This window comes from Leopardus geoffroyi, chromosome B3, assembly GCF_018350155.1.
Source record: "Leopardus geoffroyi isolate Oge1 chromosome B3, O.geoffroyi_Oge1_pat1.0, whole genome shotgun sequence".
NCBI classification, from domain to species: Eukaryota; Metazoa; Chordata; class Mammalia; order Carnivora; family Felidae; genus Leopardus; species Leopardus geoffroyi.
Window position 1 is genome coordinate 140,600,512 of NC_059337.1, and position 11,371 is coordinate 140,611,882.

An 11,371-nucleotide genomic window follows, 5' to 3' on the forward strand; every position below is an offset into this window, starting at 1 on the left:
CAAGTTCTCTCTCTCTCTCTCTCTCTCTGTCTCTCTCTCTCCTTCCCCTGCCCTCATGCATCTCCTTTTATGTGGGAAAAACATCTTCTCTAGGAAATTCTACTAGACATTCCGTATTCATCATTGCCCAGAAAAGAGTCACATGGATGCCCACAACCCCCAACTGCAAGATCTGGGAAGATAAGAGCCTAATATTTGTACCCTATTTCACGAGACACAGTCTTTGTCAGTCTTTGTCAGGAGGTCAGAATCAGAAGGGGGATGCATTTGGAATAGGCATCTACCGTTATCTGTTATGATGGATTTTTTTTCAAAAAAATTTAATGTTTTATTTATTTTTTGAGAGTGAGAGACAGAGAGTGAGCGGGGAAGGGGCAGAGAGAGAGGGAGACACAGAATTTGAAGCAGGGTCAAGGCTCCGAGCTGTCAGCGCAGAACCTGACGTGGGGCTCGAACCCACGAACTGTGAGATCATGGCCTGAGCCGAAGTCTGACGCCCAGCCGACGACCCACCCAGGCACCCCTCTGTTATGATGGTTTGATCAGCCTACCTTGTCTCTGGGCCCAATGGACCTCAGCCAAGCCAATCAGTGCCCCGTCCTGGGTTTTTCAAATAAAAAATAAAAAGGAAAAAAAAAAAAGAATATTGTGCTGATGAAGCTGTAAAGATGGGAGCCAAAGCTGCCAACATCCCTGGTTCCAGCCTCCGGGAGAAAACCCGTCTAATAGATCAGAATCTGAAATACGGAGAGAAGTAGGTGTGTGTAATGGAAAAGACCCAGCTGCCTCTGACATCCAGGTTCTGTGGATCTCGTTCTTTCCTCTGTTTGGTTACACGAGTCAACAGATTTCCCTCTTCGCCGAGGATTAATTTGACTTGGATTTCCATCATTTATAACAAAAGATAGGCATCATCATGGACGTGTGTTCAATTGGAGGAGAGAGGCTGTATGATTTGCCTCAGTTTGCACCACGGGTGAGTAGCAGGCATGTCAGTCAACCATGAACTTTCTACATGGAAAGCCCATGGTCTTCTTGTGATGTTGTCCAGGGGTGGAGAGAAAGGTAACGGTACGTGGAAGGAAGGACCACAATGGTGGGTAGGAGATACAAAGTCAAGAGTGCATCCCAACACTCACTGGCTATAAAGTCCATGCAGATCGATTCCTAGCCTCCACTGTGTCCTCTCTTGAATGGCGATGTTAACATCTTACTTGCTTGGAAGTAGAGAAGTAGAGATAACAGGCATGGGTTGGACACTGGAGTGGAGACCTTTCTGCAGGTTCCTTCTGTTCCATCACAGATGATCTCATGAATCGCTTGACACAATCATTGTGATCGCTCACTGTTTCTGTTCTGACCATCTTAACCATAGCACAGTTTGTTTCTCATTTGGGCACCCAAACTTCACTATTTATTCATTCATTCATTTGCCTATAGAAAGCTTTTTTATTTTCCTGCTACCTGGTCAATTCCTGTAAATCTCAACTCAAACTCCAGCCCTTTATATTTGTGTCCATTACCCTGTTGGTGAATATGCAGAGCAATTAAACTATACATTTAGCATTTTGGTACCTGGTTGTTTGCTATGTTTGTTAATCGCTCAACCTTGTTAATCAACAAAAGCGTACCTTGTTAAAAAAGAAATCTCATCTTTGCTGAAGGAGACTAAAAAAACTCTATCAAGACCTCAAGTGGGTAGAGAAGTAGGAGATTCTTCTTAGACAATGCAAATCAATACCAAATCAACACCATAGAATCATAGAGCATTTTAGTGAATTTATAGAATTGTATTGCCTTCATGTATTCCTTATAACTCCCCGGAGATAGGTATTTTTTCCATTTTTGACAATGTGGCTCAGAAACTCAGAAAGTTAAGTGACCAATATCAAATCCCATAGTTGGTAAGTGAGATGCATTGAGGGATTAAGTTAGTGGTAGAATCCTGAGAGGAAAAGCTGTTAAAAATTAGAAAGAGGCACAGAGAAATTTTTCTTTTTCTCTTTTTCTTTCTTTCTTTTTCTTTCTTTCTTTCTTTCTTTTTTCTTTCTTTCTTTCTTTCATTCTTTCTTTCATCCTTTCTTCTTTCTTTCTTTCTTTCTTTCTTTCCTTCTCTTTCTTTCAAATATGTTACAGACATTAATGTAGGCACATTGTCCATCATTCCTTCTGTTCTGACCACCTGCCAGTCAAGGGTTTGTTCTCCTTTCTTTGCAGATGAAAAACAGAATATCTGAATCTCAGATGCACAGCAGAGCTTGATTTTAAACCTTACAGCTGTCCATCATTCAGCTTGTTCTCTTCCACTATGCCTTTTGTCTGCAGAAAAGATAAGCGAATATCCCCGCCCATGCACCTATCTGTCTATCCTCTCAAGGACCCGCTTCTACTAGGCTCTGAATAAGACCATCATGATCAGCAATGACTCAGCCACGTTTCCTTCTGCTTCCCTGAGCCTCACGTTCATCTGGGGAAGAAGCACATGGGAAGAGATCACCAATTTTGTGTGTGACGGGTACTATAAAATGTGTGTTTCCACTGAATGCCAGGAAGCCAAAAGGGACAGTGCTGGTTCTCTGAGATCCAAAACAGTGTCACTAAGGTGGTGATCCCTTCCCAGAGCAGGGTGGTTTATTGCTCTAGTATTGAAAGGCACTACCCTTTGTTCAAATCCAATATTAAGCCTGGTTTTGAGCAAGCTTTGAATTTCCTCACGGGTGTAGAAAGCTAAGCTTCAAGTCATTACACCACTCTCTCATCACAAACTACAGAGAGGGCTTTGCCACTTTCAACCCACCTTACTTTCGGAGATACTGTTCTCTGAGTCATAAACTCTCCTTCCAAAGGCACACTTTAAAGGGAAAGGTGATGCTTTGAGTCAGAAGAATTAAATGCCCCCTTCTTACCTTTGAGGAGAGGAAGGCAGAATGTGCCATTCAAAACCTGTGGATGTTGCTTATCTAGGAACAAAGAAGCACCCAGGGTTCCCTATCTGAAGTTGGATGGGGACTCAGTTTTCAGGGAGAGGCGTTTGGAGAAAGTCTTCCGTGAAACCAGGTTCAGGTTCATGGCTGTTCCGTTGTGTGACACACAGGTGCGCCAATTTCATTCTCCGGGGGATAAGTACTTCTTCTAGACTGCCACCTACAAATTAACATTAAAGAATGAATTCTTAAATGCCTACTTCCGGTTGGTTCGGTCTTAGCAACCCGTCAGGGAAAATTGCATTTTAATTTGGTCTTTTCTTAACAATAAATAGGAATGTTTTTACCTCTTCAGACTCCCCCATTAAAAGTCCATCTAACTCTCTCTGCCTCTCCCCCGTTCATGCTCTGTCTCTCTCTGTCTCAAAAATAAATAAATGTTAAAAAAAAAAAGTCCATCTAAATGCAATCAGCCTTATTAGCTAACATGAACATTAAATTTCTTCCAAAGGTGAGTTACCGTTGTATAACTCCATGATCTAGCATTTGCTTTAGATTCAAGATGGCTAAAAGGTTCAGTTTAGCCATATTTTCTCGATAGTTCTAAGGCTGATTCTGAGCTCTATTTTTTTTTTCCTGAACAAATGTCTTCTAGCATAGAACTTCATTCATTATTATGTCAATTCCTTAATTCATTTACTGATTTATTTTTGGCATTCATCTATTAGGCTGACATCAGCTTAATCTGTGCCACCCATAGTAGAGCACACAGTTGAATAAAAATGTGCCCAGCCCACCTGTAGTTCACAGACTGTTTGCAACAGACTGGTCATTATCACAGAGTGGAACAAGTGATAGAGAAGAAAGCATTCCATCTTGTGCTCAGGGAATTCTTCCTGGGGACATGAGCTATAATTTGAAATAACAGATCAGAGGAGTCGGTGACTAGGGCATTCTGGACAGAGAGTCAGTATATGAAAAAGAAACACAATGCTAGTTTACGCTTCAAAATGTTCAATTAACCTTTAGAATTTTATAATCGAAGGGCCGTATATGTCCATCAAAAACCAAAGGGTAAGGAATGGTAGAGAATGAATAGAATGTGGAGGGAAATTATCTGGGATTGGTAGAAAGCTTCTACGACTTCAGGTAATTCAGATGAGATCTCTTTCAGGGCCACGTATTCTTGTCCTGAAACATTCAAGACTGACTTGGATCGGGCAATCTCTAAAGCGTTTAGAAGCATCTATGCCTGTCGATGTAGTCTTGACCACATCTGTCACTGCCCTAGAGGCCAAAGCACAGATGGGCACTCATCTGAGCTGGGGCCACCAAAATGGAATTTGTTATTTCAAATCCCCAGCTCATTTTTGTTTTATGTGTTTGTTTATTTAAGCTTCTCCTCTCTTAACCCAACTATACCGTCGACCAGTAAACGATTTAAATTCCTCTACCCCGACCCCAGGAGAGATGGAAAACAGGCTGGAGGAGAGGTCCAGTCCATGACCAATGTCAGAATGCAGAAGGAGGGGTTGTATTCTTCATGCTTCCAAAGCACCCTGTGCTGCCTGTTGGCTTAGCCCTCCTGTTGTCCAGTGGTCCTTTGTCAGTGTGACCAGCTAAAGACAAAGGTCATGTGGGTTGTCTCTGAGCCTAGTGCCCGACTCACGCAGGGATTCATAGGTTTCCTATGGGCATGAATTGAAACAATCAATTTAAAGATTGGCACCATTTCCATAAGACCTCAGTCAAGTGTTCTTTTTAGATCTCTCATGCCCATAAATGGGATGTGCATTTAAAAAAAATTTTTTTAATGTTTATTTTTGACAGAGAGAGAGAGAGAGAGCATGAGCAGGGGAGGGACAGAGAGAGAGAGAGGGAGACACATAATCCCAAGCAGCCTCCAGGCTCTGAGCCGTCAGCACAGAGTCCGACGCGGGGCTTGAACCCACGAACCGTGAGATTATGACCTGAGCGAAGTTGGACACTCAACAGCGGAGCCTCCCAGGCGCCCCGGGATGTACATTTTTTTTAAGTGGAAGAGCAATTGGAAGAGGTGAAGAAAGGAAAAGAAGAAGATCGAATAGCCATCACTGGAGAAGGAAGAAAGTGGACAGAGGATGCGAGGGAGAAGTGGGGGGCGGGGAAGGGAGGAAAAGGAAGGAGCTGCCAAAAGGCAGTACTGCAGGGAGGGGGGCCTCCAGAGTTTTACATCATTTACATGGATTGGGATCGCTGGGATTAGGAACGTGCCTAGCAGCGCTGTGAGGGAAATGAGTGCACCAGGAAAGGGAAACTAGAAAGTGGCAAAACCTCAGAGAGACGGGCATTCAAGGCGGATCAGTCAAGGCGTTTGCTAACACATCCATCCCCGTGCCTTGCGATAAAGAAGAGAAACGGTATTAAAATAAGAAGAAGTTCTGTTCCAATATAAAGGCAACACTTGCATCTCAGAGGAGAGATCGAGATAGGATAGTCTTTAAAAAAGATTTCTCCACCGAAAATACTTCCTGCTTAAGTATTAGCTGTAGTCACCACTCGACGAGCGATCATCGTGTGCCGTGGAAAAAGAAAAGTCCTTAACATTGATTTTGTCTTTACCTAAAACTCTCTAATGAAACTTCCCACTTTTCGTCAGCGTGGGATATCACTTACTCTTTATGATCGCTCTCGGTTTTTCCACCTCGTTTGCTCTGTATAAGATAAATAAGGCTTCGTTGATCATCACTAATCACTCATCATCAGGGCAATGCAAGTCGAAACTGTAATGAGATGTCACCCCCTCACCCTTGTCAGAATGACCAGTATCTAAGAAACAAGAAAGAACACAACACGTGTCAGCGAGGATGTGGAGAAAAGGGGCTGTTGCACGGTTGGTGGGAACGTAAACTGGTGCGGCCACCATGGAAAACAATATGGGGGCTCCTCAAAAAATTAAAAATAGAACTACCCTATGCTTCAGACATTCCACTTTTGGGTATATATCCAAAGAACAGAAAGGCAAATTTGAAGACATGTATGTACCCAGGGTTCACTGCAGCATTATTTCCAGTACCCAAGATATGGAAGCAACCCAAGCATCCACCGATTGCCAAATGGATAAAGAAGATGTGGCACACACACACACACACACACACACACACACGTGCACACCATGGAATATTACTCAGTCACCAAAAAGAATAAACTCGTGTTATTCAAGACAACATGGATGGACCTACGGGGCATGATGTTGAACGAAATAAGTCAGACAGAAGGAGACAAATGCCCTATGATTTCACTCCTATATGGAATCCAGAAAACAAAACAAATGAACAAACAAAACAGAAACAGACACGCGGATATAGGAAACAAACTGTAGGTTACCGGAGAGGGAAGGGCTTGGTGCAAGGGAGAGTTAGTGAAGGGCATTGAGAGGTACAAAACTCCAGCCAAAACATAAGTCATGTAATGCACAGCATAGGAAACCTAGTCCGTAATATTGCAATCCCTTAGCATGGTGACAGATGGTGACTGGACTTAACCACGGGGACCTTTCAGTGACGTATAAAAATATGGAATCACTGTGATATACACCTGAGACAGGTAGGTCGTTGTATGTCAATCACACTTTGAGAAAAGCACGGAAGTAAACGAGCAAACAAACAAAAAGGCTTAGACAGGTGCAATCGCCGGAAGTCTCTTTCAATTTGTTCAGGAGGGGAGCCGTTGCTGGACTCCAGATCTGATGCTGACTCCCCAGCTCCTTTCATTTTACGGCAAGCGCTCCTGCTTCTCACCACGGCTCACGTTGGAATCACCTGGGAAGCTGTAAAAATATGTGTGTTGGTCACACTCTCAGATTTTGTTTTAATCGATCCAGACTGAGGCTGGGGAGATGCATATTTAGAAAACTCCCCTGTGGTTGGTATGCAATTTAAATTGTGAAAACTCATTTGCCATGTGTGTGGCCACCTGCCTGATAGAAACCAATGCTTGCCGAGCTGTGACGCTCTGCTGTGCCACCCAGATGGTCCCCACGGAACCGAAGAACTTGCTCACCCAGCGTCTGCAAAGGTGCTCAGTTGACGGTCCTTCGTGGGCAGCTCCGTTGGGGAATGGCCTCCTTCGGAGGGCAGCCCCAAGCAGGAACTCATCAACGTGTGACATATAAATGGCCACTCCCATTCCCCCCCCCCCAGCCTGGGCATTTGGATGGGTCACTCCAGCTTCCAAATTCTCCACAAGTCACCCGAGCCCCCATTGTGAAGCCCTGGCCTCATACCTCCCTCTGTCCAGTTCTGCGCCCTGTCCTCCCTCTGCCAGTGTTGATCTTGGGAGACCCCTGGTGAACTTCCAGCGTGTTCCTGCCTCAGAGACCACTCACTGGGACTTCTGGCATTTGTTCCTCGTGCTCGAGCTCCCCTCCACCAGCCACGGTGCCCCAAGTGTCACCGTGAGGAGTCCTTTCTTCTAACAGATTTTTCTCGAGGCTCCCGTGAGATTGCACATCTGCAGTAGAGCTGGTAGGCGAAGGCGAAGCCCTCCTGAGGTTGTTGGCACATGTCCAGGCACACCTGCAACTGTATGCCCTACTCACAGACAGCCTGGTTCCATCGCTATCGCTTCTGAGTCCCAGAGATGTTCCAAAGACCAGTAGGTGGAATTCCCAACCAAGTTGACCTTTAAGGCCTCTTAGGGCATCTCAGACCACGCTTTCCTTGCACAGTTGGGGTGTTGATGCTCATGGCAGGACAGGGAGCGACTTACCTGAGGTCAGGGCCAGGGCCAGGTTCGGGACCAGGGTCGCTGACTCCCATCCCACCCGCCCGGGCATGTCCTCCTTCCCACCCGCCCAAATCCACCCAGGCTCCCCTCAGTCGGCACTTTTCCTCGCACGGTTTTGGTGAACCACTGTTTTCTTCCCTGCTTCCACTTTTTGGCTCATCCAGCTTTGAGATGGCTACGAACAGGTTCATCTAGTTTCATATGAATTCGGTAAGTAACGTCCGTTTAACTTTTTCCCTGCTCTTGAAATTCCAACAAGTCATTGTGTTACGTCGAAGAGAGGGAAGCCCACCAGACCCAGGGGCCTGAGATTCTTCGCAAATAGGTGGGAGAGCCCCGCGCACACGGCTGGTCCCAGCCCGGCTTGCCGCGGTTCAGCCTGCTTGCAGAAACAGACGAGCAAACAGAAGCTGAAAGTCACATTGCATCAGGAACCGGCTGTGGCTGCAGATCACCCAGACTCGCCTTTTATCCAGGAAGCTACCCTCTACCAGGGACTGAAAATTTATAGGTGGATGGGCCGCCTTGGCCCTCGGCCGCGTCTCGGTGATGCTAAATGTTTCGGGAGTGACTGGTGCTCTAACTCTGAGAGCAGCCTGTCCCCCCGGATCCTCCTCTCCCTCTCCTGGGGTCCAGGAGGAGACTGGGAGAGTACCCTGGGCTGTGATCTCCTCATTTTTAACGGCAGGATTTCTGTCTGGGGCTCAGCATCGGGGCATTTCTCCAAAGCCTTATGTACTTACAAGTCTTTCTTCCCCTCTTAATTTGCCTGGAGCCAGGCTTTCATCTCGACTTTTAGCCAAGAGGCACCTGCTGAAATATTCATCAGCAGAAATTGTGCCATGGGTGCTTTTTCCTATTTGTCCAGTTGTATGTCATTAGAAGGAGGGTGAGGCAAGGGGAAATGGAGTCTGACACAAGGGACTGGAATTCACTCAGAACTCCAGGTAATAGGCAATTAACCCTTTTAAGCACAAGAAGCTAAGTACCAGGAGCAGATCCTTGCAGACGTCGTTTACTCCTCCGTGGGCCAGTTATTCCTGGCATCTGTTCGTTGTTTCAGTACACTTTCTTGAGTGTCTACTGTGCGTGAACTCCAATGCTAAACCCTGGGCGTGTTCGGCCGTATATGATTTAGTCCCTGCTCACCAGATCTCACGAATGAATGGGGACAGCAGACGAGGATGCAGAGAAGTGCGAGACAGGGCACGTGCAGCTGTGAAGTTGTGGACAAAAGAGCTTAGAGCACACCTCAGATCTAGGAAGAGGAAGGAGTGAGGGACACAGTTATCTAGAAGCTGGTCCTTGAAGGCTATTGAGAAAGTGGGTGGCACAGTGGAAGTTGGGGGGTGCTGAAAGGAGGAAAGGACCCTCCAGATGAAATCAACAGCAGAAGCAGAGACGCCAACAAGAGAGGGCATTGTGGGCGTGACCGGGACCAGTCCCAGGCTGATGGCGGGTAACATGTTATTAGAGGGAAGAGATCTAGCAGGAGAGGTGGCCAGGGTCAGGTCAGGGTGTGTTTGCATGTTCGGGAGCTTGAACGCTGTGCTTTATGGGGGGGGGGGGGGCAGGGATGAGGAGTTGTGAACATAGAAGACAGTTATGTTTATGCTTTGGAGACATTCAAGCTTCGGTGGGAGCATACATTGTTCAGATGATCCATCAAGAGGCCATTAACATAAACAGGAGATGACAAGATTCTGGACGATGGTGGAGGCGGCAGGCATAGACTGGAGGACAGAAATGCAAGAACACTTGGAACTTTCTCAGTTCCACACTTGGAACACTTTCTCAGTAAGTGTACTGAGCACCTACTTTTAGCCAGATAGTCTAGGAAGAGTGGGGAGCACCAAATCACTGTCAGAGTCCATTTTCTTTTGCATCGTTTAACTTCCGAAGTGGACTCAGTGACCTTCCCTAGCTTTGCTGCAGGATCAGGTGATCATCGCTGGGTTCAAAAATATTTCAGAGGAACAATATTGATGGTGATGGGGTTAGGGAGCGGAGGACAGACCTTTTGAGGTCACGGAGTGGGGCCCAGGTTTCCAAAAGTGGATTCATGTGCACCTGCACCCAACCCTCGCGTGACATTTCTGGTTTGGCTTCTGCTGGTCAGAATAGCCCAGGCTCTTCAAGTTTCCAGGGATAGGGACGGGGCTGAATCAACTCAGACCACAGCAAAGCCTCCGTGGATCTGAGGCAGAGCTGGTTGTCTGTTTCCTATTCATGGCCCCCATTGAAGAGTGCCAGCTGACATCCAGGCAGCATTTTAACAAAGCAAATCGCTAGTTGCTCTCAGCTCCACAATGTTGGTATTTATAGAGGAGTAATGATTTTTTTAACGTTTTGTCTCTAAAGTGGAATGATATAGGGCCTGATTGCCAGCGTGCCCCATAGGCAGCCTCCGTTTTTGTCCTTGTGCCCACGTAGATATAAAAGCACATCTGAATTTTACTTGGAGTTAAATCATGGTGACTGTTCCCGGCTGGATGCAGGAGGGTAGGAATATTGTACTGGGAAAAGCTGGCGTGGGGAGCAAGATTTTGGTAGTGACTGCTGCAGAGTTGAACTGTGTGTGTGTGTACGTGTGTGTGTGCATATGTCTGTGTGCATACCATCCCCGGGTAGACACATGGGTCCCCAAGAAGGGAAAGCGAGGCACTTGCATTGTGATGCAAGTTTTGCTTCCGTTGATGTTATTAATTCACAGCATTCACATCTCTATGACCCAGTTTCCTCATCTGTAAAATGAGGATAATTATGTTTATGAATAAAACACTAGGAGCTCTTTGTATGAAAGGGAATGCATGATTGGGAGGAAGTAATTTTATGACAAACCACAAAAACTGTGCAATCGCTAGGCACCCAGGCACACACTCTTTCTGGAGCCAGACTATGGCATTGGTTGCTGATGGATGAAAAATACTGATAGACGCTCCAAGGTACGACTGAAATGCAAGGTGAAGTTGCTGGTTGTGTAAAGGATAGGTTTTGTAGGTGCATTGACATGGCTGTTTCTTTGTGTCATTCTTACCAGCCCAATCGCTGTCAGACATCCCAAGACAGAGCAATTGTTCCTGAACTGAGCCACTTGTGTAAAACCTTCCGGTTTCTGACGTCTGGTGGAGATTGGTAAGTGTCTGACGTAGTCTGATGTCCTACCCACCATTTCCTCCTCCAAAATGGAGCCTACAGAGCTTCTGTAAAAAGTTTTTGTTGGGGGGGGGGCCTGGGGGGAGGAGGGTCTGTTGTCCAGGCATCTGTACGGTCTCTTCTCTGTGTCTTCAGTGTCTATCCCCTTGCTGTATTCATCATCTATTGCTATATAACAAATCGTCACAATCATAACGGCCTAACACAACACAAACATATTATTTCACCCTTTCCACGGGTGAGGAGTCGGGATACGACTTAGCTGGACCCTCTGCTTGCTCAGTAAGTGGAAGTCAAGATGTTAACCCACAGTAGAATCTCTGTCTTCAGTCTTATCAGCATAACCTAATTGAGAGAGTGACTGTGCCACCATCTTCAAAGGAAGGGGATTATGGAGTCTCTACCCAGGAGAGAGGGATGTTGGGGGCCATATTGGAACTCTCCTATCTGTCATCCCTCACGTCTCCTCTGGGCACATCAAGAGAGGATAGCTAGTCCCCATCTGCCAGGTCAGGGGTCTGGAC